Source organism: Macaca nemestrina, chromosome 6 (genome assembly GCF_043159975.1).
Source record: "Macaca nemestrina isolate mMacNem1 chromosome 6, mMacNem.hap1, whole genome shotgun sequence".
Taxonomy (NCBI): domain Eukaryota; kingdom Metazoa; phylum Chordata; class Mammalia; order Primates; family Cercopithecidae; genus Macaca; species Macaca nemestrina.
In genome coordinates this window covers 77,030,031-77,042,154 of record NC_092130.1, presented here as the reverse complement: position 1 = coordinate 77,042,154, position 12,124 = coordinate 77,030,031, and the positions used below count along the sequence as shown (strand labels likewise).

General features: G+C 35.1%; 1 long non-coding RNA gene across 2 annotated transcripts in view; it reads right to left on the bottom strand.

Annotated features, from left to right (window-relative positions):
• Window positions 1-12,124, bottom strand: part of LOC105471076 (uncharacterized) — a 74,241-nt gene that overhangs the window by 26,775 nt on the left and 35,342 nt on the right. The gene's annotated exons all lie outside the window — the stretch shown is intronic.

Below are 12,124 nucleotides of genomic sequence, written 5' to 3'. Positions count from 1 at the left end.
TCTATAAAAAGCGGGGTGGGGGCAGAGCTTCTCTGCAGGATTGTTGAGAGAACAAGTAATTGAAATACTTATGAAGTTGTGGCAAAAACAGATCCTGGAGTAGTGAGGGGAAAAAAGAAATCAAGAGCTGCTTTTACTTTCATTGTATAGGCTCCTTTCTGAGCCATCTCAGAAAGGAAACCAAAAATAGCCTAAGCCTAAGGACTTAGGCTTTGGAAGATGGGAGGGACCTTTCCAGAGGTTATTTATTTTATCCCATAGTTTTCTAGCACCTGCACTTACTGCAAAATACCTAATATTCTTTAGGGCTAAAAAAGGATATAATAAGCCATTTCAAGGTTAACTCATTTTTAATAAGGTCTGCCATATCTTTAACCAAAATTCTTCCTGCTGCAGTGTAAATCTATTTTTATGTTTTGCTTTAGTTTAAACCCATTTCCTCTTTCTTAGGACTCAGTCCTGGGTATATATGTACTATTCATGGACTTGAAGAATACTATGCAGTAATATCAGGTTTTTAGTATTTAGAATGTCATAAGCCTTATTAAAGAATTTTATTTTCAAAGTATGATTTAACAGATGATGACTTAGAATGTTTAGAGTAATGACTATAGTTTATCTAAATCTATCCATAGTAGGAGTCGTCTCTGCTTGGATAAGCAATGGCCCATCAATGTAGGAGGGTAGATAAAAAGTAATAAATATTATGAGTGACATTTTCATTCATAATATAATCCTCATAATGAATTAAAATCTCATGACATGGTTGATCATTTGAATATATTCCTCCATAGTGTTTTTTAGAGATGAGGTTTCACCATGTTACCCAGGCTGGTCTCAAATTCCTAGACTCAAGGGATCCTCCTGCCTTAATCCTAGCACTTCCGGAGGTCGAGACTGCCAGATCACTGGAGAGCCCAGGAGTTTGAGACCAGTGTGGGCAACATGGTGAAATCCAGTCTCTAAAAAAATATAAAAATTAACCCGGTATGGTGGCACATGTGCCTGTAGTCTTAGCTACTCGGGAGGCTGAGGTAGGAGGATCATGTTAGCCCAGAGTGGTTGAGGCTGCAGTGAGCCATGATTGTACCACTATACTCCAGCCTGGGCAATAGAAGTGAGACCTGATCTCAAAAAAAAAAAAAAAAAGAAAAAAGAAATAGATTCAAGATTCATAACCAAAGAGTCAAATGTGAAAAGAGAAATGCAGAGCACTGAAGAAAAACTCTTGAAGAATAATTACCTTTAGGGAGAGAGGGGAAAAGAGGAGACAAAAAGCAACACAAAGAAGGAGCAGACGGACCTTACAGAGCATAGACTCAAGAGTATAAAATCAACAGAAGGCACGAGAAGCATTTCAAGATATAGGGAATAGTCAACATTTCTATAGCAATGTCATAAAAGTAACCATAGCATAGCATTTTTAATACTAGTTCATTCAAGAAGTCAAGAAGAACGAGGACTGAGGAAAGGTGATTAAATCTGAGGTGGTAGAGTAAATGATAAAGAACTTCAAGAAGGATTATGGAAGCAGAAGGAAAATGTATGAGCCATTTGTGCTGATGAATATATATTAAATGATTGACTAGATTGCCTTTCTAGTAGATAAACTACTATAATTAAAGGTATGTATCTAATAACAAAGTGTCTCTCCTAAATGTGTTTTCAAACAACAGTCTTTTACTTAAGGAATCTATCAATATGAAAGTAATTTTTTTTAAAAAAAACTTTTATTGAGATATAATGCACATACCATATACTTCACCCACTTAAAGTGTACAATTAAATAGTTTTTAGTATATTCAGGGAGTTGTGCACTCATCAACACTATCTATTTTAAAACAGTTTTTTGTCACTCTAGAAAGAAACTCCATAACCAATAGCAGTCACTCTCTAGTCCTCCTAACCCCTCAGCTTCAGACAACAACCAATCTGCTTTCTATCTCTATTGACTTGCCCATTGTGGACATTTCATATAAACTGAATTATATAATATGTGGTTTTTTGTGTCTGGCTCTATTCACTTAGCATAATGTTTTCAAGATTCAGCTATGTTATAACCTGCACTGTATTCCTTTTAATTGGTGAATATTCCATGTAAGGACACAGCACATTTTGTTCATTCATTCATCAATTGATGGGCGCTTGGGTTATTTACACTTTACATTTTTAAAAAATAAAGCTCCTATGGAAATGTAGGTACAAATGTTTCTGTGGACATATGTTTTCATTTGTCTTGAGTATATGCCTAGGAGTGGAATTGTTAGATTAAAAGGTAACTCTACGTGTAATTTCTTGAGAAACTGCCAAACTATTTTCCAAAGAGACTGCACAATTTTACATTCCCACTAGCACTGTATGAGTATTTTGGATTTCTGTACATTCTTTCCAATATTTGTTATTATCTGACTTTAAAAAAGTATGAAGTGGTCTAGTGTACAAAGTGGTATCTCATCATAGCTTTGGTTTGAATTTCCCTGATGACTACTGATGTTGAATGTTTTATCATGTGCTTATTGGCTATTTGTATATCTTTGGAGAAATGTCTATTCAAATCCTTTGCTCATTTTAAAATTTGTGTTATCTTTGTATTATTCAGCTATGACAGTAAAAATGATTCTTGTTTGTAAAGGACTTATTTCTAGAGTATAACCCTTTTGAATAGTTCATTTTATTGTTTTTATCTTTAATTATAAAGGGTGAAGACTATATTCCTGTATTTTGTAGTGTAACTTACAAATTTCCCCTTTATGTACTAATCATGGTGGGAGTTTGGGGCATTAGGTGTTCTTCAAAGAGGGAGATATTTTAAGGTGACCCTGTAATATACTATACACATATTTGCCCTATTTGATTCTGATCTGGCAGCAGATGGAAGTATTCAGCCAACATTGCACAGGAAGGAATAACATGAGGTGGTGGGAAAATGAGACTGTGATTTTCTAAATTTACATCTCCCTCCAATAGAATACCTTACTACACAGTTCTGTATTTATTATAAAGAGCTAAATGCTGAGTTACTTCATCCTTTTATGCATATTTACATATAACACAGAATCCAAAGACCTTATAATTTCAAAGGGGGCTTGTATTTTCATTTTAAAAATTGTATTATAACAGCAGCATTTTAAATTCTAGAGCTTTCAGAAAGATGGGTCTATCCATAATTTCCTCTATGGTTTGCTCTTCTCTAAATGTATAGTTTTCTTTTCAAGTTTACTTAGTATCAAAGTTGGAACATCTGTTTCTTTTGTTTATGCCAACAGATCTCAGAAGCATTTAGGCTTTCATAGAAAATCTTCATGCAAATGCCATCCGGGTGTGGGCAATTTGTTATGCAAGTTACTAGCAAGCTCGGTCTCTGTATACTTATGGATAATCATTTCCATCCCACCTACAGGTCTCCTTGCTTTATCTTTTTCTCTTCAGTGTGTAATTAAGCCTATCTAGTGCATCGAGAACAATGTTTTGTGGTGTGAATAAGATTCTCAGAAGTGCTGAAAATATGTGTAATTTTAAAGTCCCTCCACCCCTCATTTAGTAGATGTGACTAGATAATGGATTTCAGAGGGTGCTCTTCAGCACAGAGGAATACATTTTTTAAAAAGAGAAGTAGACTCAGCAGCCACATGAATCCCTGCCAGAGCAGAATTTTCTATGTTGAATAAAATCCTAGGTTAACTATGTATTGTACCATTTCTTCTATAGTAAAGTTGCCTCAGCTTTTCCTATTACAAAGCCTCAGGGCCTCCTAAATACGAAGTCATCTGCAATGCAAATATTTTTATTTGTTTCACATTGAATGTATGAGATACAGTTAACTATATCAGTTGAACAGCTGCAAAGGTATCAGCAATTAAATAAGTCATAACATTTTATTAAACTGCATTTATTTTATCTAGAAAGACAGGCACAAAAAGGTATGTCAAGATTTTGGATATTTTGAAAAAATCCAGTGAGCTTATTAAGTCAGACCTGTATGACTTTTAAAGGGTAATCATTATTTTTATTCCTTCTAAATTTCCTCTTTTCTTTAAGACTGATCTTGTGAAGTCAGAAGTTGAGAGAGGAAAGGAGAGAAGAGGTAAATGTAGAGAAATGGGAAGGGAGAAAAAAAAAACAGAAGAGAAGAAGGGAGTGGGAAAGTGTGAAACATACATTAATAAAGCCTCCATGAATAAACATTTATTTTGCTAAAGCCAGATTTTTTTTAAAACTTCAGAAGCCATATGGTTTTAAAAATTTGCCTGCCTTTGTGTCTTTAAAGAGAAATAATATCACACACAATTGGTTTTTGCTCATGTTCACTCAAAAGGTATTAAGGGGCCAACTAAGGTTGACCTTGGACAAAATTTGCAATCTTTATCTTCTGTCATCTAAGTCCTGTTACCAAGTTTCTCTTCAGCCTTCCTTCCCCATTTGTCTGTGGTCTACACTTCTACTCCTAAATTTCATCATTTGGGAAGTTTCACTGACTGCCCTAACCATTTAAGAAATTATTTGCTAAATAGTCATCTATATATTTGATTAACTGATAAAACTTTAATTGAAATTCATTCACCTCAAAGTAAAAATATGCCCATGCACTTGCATTTTATTATCTAATTATAGAGTAAAAGGCTGTTTATCTGGATAAAATAATTATCAGCTTAGTAACTTGGCCCTTTGCTTTCTTATAAATATTTTAGAATCAAATTGATAATTTTTAAAAAATAAAAAACCCAAAATCTTAAATGAAACAACTACTCTCCTAGAATACAGATTGAAATTTGAAGAATTGACATCTTTAAATATTAAGATTTAAGAACAATGAATGTATATTTCCTGCTGTTAATTTAGGTATTTTATTTTAAAATTTATTTCTATATTTTTTTTATTTTCAAAGTAGTATTCTACACATCTTAATTAGAATTGTTCCTATCAATTTGGTTCCCCCTCACCCGCCTACCTCCAGGGCTTTCTATTCCATACCTTTTTTGGAAATCTTACATGTCACCATCCAGCTCTACCTGCTGTGAGGGTTGAAATTGACTCAAAGCCTTCAACTACCACCCTTATCCATCTCGCCTCACACTGAGGCCATGTTCTTCCTGGGCTGCTTCCAGCCAGTGACTGAAGTTGGAAGAGCTGTTAGAGTAAGGCTCTTGCTCCAGTCTCTAAAGGACCCTCTACTCTGGGACTCCCTACTGGTCTGTTTCAGAATTTCTCAGGGCTACACTGCAGTTCTAGGCTCTTACTCAACCCTGTTTCCTTTCTCGTCCTCTTTTGCAGGTGCCAAAATGACCTGCCTCAGGGTCTGAAGGTTGTTCTGCCCACTCACATTCTGTTCCCTTTGCTGGGCACAGTGATTTCCTCCAATCTCTTGTGCATCTATTTTCATCTGGATGTCCATTTTTCAGATGACAGAAATAAGAAAAGTAACTCCCTTTGTTACTTTAAGGAAGTTTCTGTTTCTAATTTCCCAGTATTTTTGTAAGTCATGAGAAGGTAAGAGCAAAAGGGATCAACAAAACATGAGGAAGGATTGACTTTCAATAGGAGAAAGAGAAACGAGGGACACAAGTACAAATTCAAGTACATTTGAATATGTACAGGTGGGATTACTGATAAATAGAAAATAGAGACAGGAAATAGTCAAGAAGATAATACAAGCTTGCAAGTCTGAGGCAGGCTGAAGCTGGGGAAGAAAATAAGCTTTACATTGGATAAGAATTCAGAAATGTTGATTATGATACTAGACTGACCTGTAGTTCTATGATTATTAGACTGGATTGGACTTCTAATGACAAAACAAAGGGTGATGCCTTTATTGTCTAAGAGAGACTACAAAAATGAGGATTCATCCCAGAACTCACACAGACAGGGAGGAATGGATTAGCAAGGCAAGTTAAATGGAGAGCTTTGAGAATAAGTTATTTTATGTAATACACCAGCTGAACCTTGATCATTCCATAAACAGTTAAATATTTGAGACAATGTTAGTTCAGCTGTGTAGCTAAGAAGAGCTCATATGCTATTTAATGTATTTAATATTTTTCTTAATAGTGGAGAATAAACTAGGTCAGAATCAAGTCATAAAAATTCAAAGGCAATTCTTTGATAGGAATGACAGGAGTTTTAAAGAAAGTGATTAGCTTTCAAGTACCAAGAAGAGGCAAAACACCTCATTCGTGGACACTAGGTGGTGAGTTGTTCGTTTATTACTCATTTGGTGCAGAGTGTTACTGTGTCAGTATAGTTTGAGGCTGAGAGGTCAGAGGTCTTCTCCCAATACCCTCCTTTCTTCTCCATTATGTACTAACTCATGGAAGGTACAGAAGCGTCACTCCACCCTCAGGTCCAGGGTGGGCCCCGGTTTTTTGGTAACCAATCAGGACAATTCCATTCCCCTTGCATTTAGCCTAAGTGAAATAGCTCACAGTGGTCCCCAAGAGACATGGCAAAATGATGACATTTGAGGTTTGAAGCCTGTCTCCACTCTTTCTGACTCTATGATTTGCAATGTGAAGGGTCAAACTGCCGAGATTGTTTTAAATCCAAATGGAAAGTCTGCAACACCAAGGAAGGAGGTGAAAGACATTATGCTTTTGATGAAAACTTTGAGCCACCGAAACAAATAAAACACCTGTGCTATTTCCAAGCCTTCAACTTTTGTGATTCAATTCATCCCCTTCATTGCTTAACATACTGTGAGTCAGTTTTTCTGTTAGTTGCAACAGAGAATCCTAACTGATATAAATCATAGCAAAATAACTAGTTCTAGAGTAAAAATTCTGAGATCTGAATCCTGCTATTCCCATGATTATAGCTATATAACCATAGGCTAGTTTAATTACTTAGTGGCTTAATATATTCATCTGTTAAATGGAAGTGATAATGTCAAGTTTCAAATTCTGTTGTATAAATTACATGGACCAAATCCTACTCAAACTATTCCAAAAAATAGAAAAGGAGGGAATACTTCCAAACTCATTCTACAAGGCCAGTATTACCCTGATTTTAAATGCAGACAAAAAGACATCAAAAAAAGAAAACTATAGGTCAATATCACTGATGAACATTGATGCAAAAATCCTCAACAAAGTACTAGCAAACCAAATTCAACAATACGTTAAAAAGATCATTCATCATGACCAAGTGGGATTTATCCTAGGAATTCAAGGATGGTTCAACATATAAAAATCAATGAATGTAATATATCATATCAACAGAATGAAGGACAAAAACCATATGATCATTTCAATTGATGCTGGAAAAGCATTTGATGAAATTCAACATCCCTTCAATATAAAAACCCTTAAAACACTGGGTATAGAGCATACATCAACATGATAAAAGCCATACATGGCAGACACAGAGCTCATATCATACTGAACGGGGAAAACCTGAAAGCTTTTCCTCTAAGAACAGGAACATGACAAGGACGCCCATTTTCACCAATGTTATTCAACACAGTACTGGAAGTCGTAGCTAGAGCAGTCAGAGAAGACAAGGAAATAAAGGGCATCCAAATTATCCTTGTTTGCAGATGATATGGTCTTATATTTGGAAAAACCTAAAAACTCAACCAGAAAACTATTAGAACGATGAACAAATTCAGTAAAGTTGCAGGATACAAAATCAACATACAGAAATCAGTAGCATTTCTATATGCCAACAGCAAGCAATCTGAAAAAGTGAAATCTAGAAAATAATCCAATTTTCAATAGCTACAAATACAACAAAATATCTAGAAATTAACCAAAGAAGTGAAAGATCTCTACCATGAAAACTATAAAATACTGATGAAAGAAATCAAGGAGGACACAAAAAAATGAAAAGATACTTTATATTCATGGATTGGAAGAATCCATATTGTTAAAATGCCCATACTTCTCAAAGCAATCTACAGATTTAATGCAATCCCTATCAAAATACCAATGACATTCTTCATAGAAATAGCAAAAAATCCTAAAATTTACATGGAACCACAAAAGACCCAGAAGAGCCAAAGCTATCCTAAGCAAAAAGGACAAAGCTGGAAGAATCACATTACCTGAGTTTAAATTATACTAGAGAGCTATAGTTCCCCAAATGGCAAGGTCCTGGCATAGAAACAGACATATAGATCAGTGGAACAGAATAGAGAACCCAGAGATAAATCAATACATTTACAGCAAACTCATTTTTGACAAAGGTGCCAAAACCATACATTGTAGAAAGGACAGTATCTTCAATAAATGGTGGTGGAAAAACTGGATATCCATATGCAGAAGAATAATCTGAGATCAGTGCTTTCAAAAAATTGGAGCTAGAATGGTTAGGTTGGTAGAAATATAAGATAAAGATATCCACACCCACCATGGTGCCACAGGGGAGACATAACAAGGTTATAACAGAGAGAACCCAGGGCAACCAGGGAGTTTCTGAATTACATTATAGTCAGTTATTTGTGTGTCTATCTCCTAATCTGGACTGTGAGTTCCCAGTCAGAAACTGTATCTTACCCATCATTTTATCCTCATGCAGGATCCCAGAGGCAACAGAGTAGATACCCTAAAAATGCTTGTTGAATGACTGCGAGAGCCCTGTGTACCTGAAGGCTGGGACAGCATGGGGCAGATGGAGGGAGGAGTATGACCTCAGGAGGATTACAAGCCTTCCTGCTTTGCCCTTATGCCCTAATGCCTTATCTGGTCTCATTGTTATCCAGGGTCGCATTTCATTTTCCTTTGTTGTCAGCTTCAGGGTTCCTCTGTTGTGTGCCCTGTGATTCCATTAAGAATCTGCTTTCATATCCATAAATTATTTGGTTTCCCACTGCATGTAAAAGTTAGGTTTACACCTATGTAGTCTATTAAGTGTGTAATAGCGTTATGTCTAAAAAAGCACAATGTACATACCTTAAGTTAGAAATATTTTATGGCTAAAAAATGCTAACATAACAATCATCTGAGCCTTCAGCCAGTGCTCATCTTTTTGCTGGATACTTTAAGTTTTAGATTTAAAATCCCATGCTTATTTTTCAATGAATGGCTAAGGTTAATTCATTCATATTATTATGTGACTATACTTAAGCATTCTAAATGTGCAAAATACAAACCTTGTATTCTCTTATGTATGCATAGAAAAATTCAGATTTACAACTTTTCCTTGATAAAATCCTCCACTGTTGAATTTCATACTTATAATAAAAAACTAAGAAAGGTTATATTTTACTCTACAGTTAAAACAAAATGATATTATATATAACAATGGTTACATCTTAGCAGTACAAGTGAGGTTAAGATGAAACTAAGCACATACTGATGCTTGTACTGAAAGTGTTACGTACCTCTTCACAGAGCCTGTCGTATTCTCAACCATCTTTAGCAACTCCACTTAGTGCTTGGAACGTATTAGGCATAGTGTTTGTTAAATTCATGATTGTATAATTTAAAGTATTCTTTTCAATCTGAATCCATGCTTGCTTGAGGTAAATTGTTTATTATTTCTGTTATTGCATATTCTCACTTGTAAGTGGGAGCTAGACTGTGGGTACCCAGAGGCAGACCTAGTGGCATAATGGACTTTAGAGACTCAGAAGCAGGACGTTGGGAAGGGATCATGGGATAAAAAGCTACATATTCAGTACAATGTACACTATTCGGGTGATGGATGTGCAATCTCAGATTTCAGCGCTACACAATTCATTCATGTAACCAAAAATGACTTGTACCATAAAAGCTACTGCAATAAAATATGTATTTAAAAAATAAATAAGTCGTTTACTATTTATGAAGGCTCTTTACACCAATAAAACAGAAATTCACAAAAGTTCAAATTTTGTAGTAAAGATTGGACTGAAATAATAATTTCACATGCTGAAGCTTATAATTGAAGCATAAGTTTGCTTTTTAATTATAAACCATTATTGTCTTAGGAAAATATACATAGCTATTAATTTTTAGTTCACTAAATTAATCTTATAAGAATATCATGGAATTATTAGAATATCAATGAAATGTGTAAAAATACATACTTATTAAATAAAGGTATAGTTATTAAATATATTATCAAATGTAAAAAGGCCATAAAATCATATACAGTACATTAAAATAAATACATTATAATACCAAATGCATATTTCATATATGTTTACAAACCAGACTAGACCCAATTGTATTAACAAGACAATACAGAAACAATAAAACAGTTACACTGTAGAATTGGAATACTAAGTGGTAATTTGTTACTTCTTTATACTGTCTGGTACATTTTATCAAATTAATAAGTATTTTTTATTCACAGGATAAACCCAGACTCTTGACTCTGTTAATCTTTAATCTTTATTCCAACTTTGGAATTACCCTTCTATGTTTGAATGAGCTATTAATACAGCTTTTATTTTAATAGCTTCAGATTCTTTCATGATGTTAAGAAACACATGGTACATGTATAGTCAGATGGAATCATACGTATTTCAGCTCCCCAAACACTCCATCCGGTGTCTATGTTTGCTGACTTCAGAGAGACTGGAGGCTGGCTACATGTTCTCTAAGACATATTCATTTTACCATAATTGTAGAGTCCTTTCAGGCTACTGGGTGAGGTTTTTTACTAAGACATCTGGGACCATCCTCAGGATTCACATCATCCCCTCAGAAAACCCAGGCTGCTGATGAAAATTCTCTGTGTAGAATCCTTTCTCCTCAATATCAATTAGAAAGCCAAAGAATGGCCCTCTTCTGAAGTGACTGAGGAGCAAGCAGAAAAGTTGATAACATCAATTACATTATGGTGAGAAGATCCACGCTCTGATGGTTAAGGTGGGAAAGTAGTTGAATGCATGCAGGGGTGAAGTCTGGATTAATGAAGAGAGTGTCCTCTTCAAAAATAAGTCGCTAACTTTAAAAAATAGTTCTCCTGGGAAGAACTTACATAATGTCAAAATATTGCAAATCAAGACAGGTATCGCTTCAAGGCCTAAGGTGTGGGAGCCTGTTCATTAGTGGAAGCACTATTTCCTTTTGTGAAGAAAAAATACACAAAAAGTAATTGGCAAGATCCATATATTAGTATTTAAGGGTCAAGATGAAATCACGTAAAAAAATTAGCTTTAGAGTCCCTTTCAAAGTTCCAAGTACATGAGAATGGATTATTAAGTGGAAAAAAAAAAAATCACTATTTTTTTTTCTCTGTGCCCCAAAGAAGACAATGCAAAATGTTCATTCCTAAAACACTCACTGTGGTCTTATATGTAGAGTAAAGCACACAGGGAGGCATGTACAGTTGTATTTAACAGTTTCTTTCATGGCACTTAGGGTTTTTCTGTGTATTCAAGAGTGTTTTGGATAGCATGGAAGGCTGTGGCAGAAAGGAAAATGAGAGTGAATTTCTATATTACTTTCCCAGCATTTCTTTGTGGCTCTGTTGAGGAGGTTAAAACCTGAATAAAGTCATGTCCCAAGCCTTTCAGTCTTTCAAGGGAGCAGAATAAAGAAGCACTATTGAATAACCAAAATATACTTTCAAGAAAAGCGTACATCACTTACTTGTATTTCTCAAATACCATGAAGAGGGTGGGCTTTGAAAATCATAGTAACGCTTTTTAAAGAACAACAAAACATTCTGTCCTTATTCTCCTGTCTTTCCATTGTTTCTCTTACACCACAGTTGCTCCAGTGCTTTTTTTCCAAAAAAATTCTAGATAAAGATTTCTCCTTCTTCCCCTCCACTGTCTGCTGTAGGTCAGCCATGGAAGAAATGGTTCTTTTGCTGTCACTAGAGCAAGAGAATCATTCCTAATGGTTCTGTTTTGTTATTTTTTGTTTTTTTTTTTTTGCCTCTACGTTTCCACCTCTGCTTTCCTGGCACTGGACTGAAGAGAGTAAGTGTTAGTCATTGCCCCAACACAAAGATGAATGCAACAATAGGTTCCTAACTCAAACCTTTGTTTAACTTGTGTCAAAATGACCAAGGGTGGTATATGGACAAAGCATCCAAGAACACAATTTGCTTGCAGACATTCAAGAACAAAGTCCAAATATCTTTTTTTTCCAAACCCCAAATATCTGTAAAGTTGGCTCTTGTATTTTTTATTTTGTGCACCAAATGAGATTGCACTACTCATCTGAAAGCTAAAGCAATTTCGGATACCTTCATT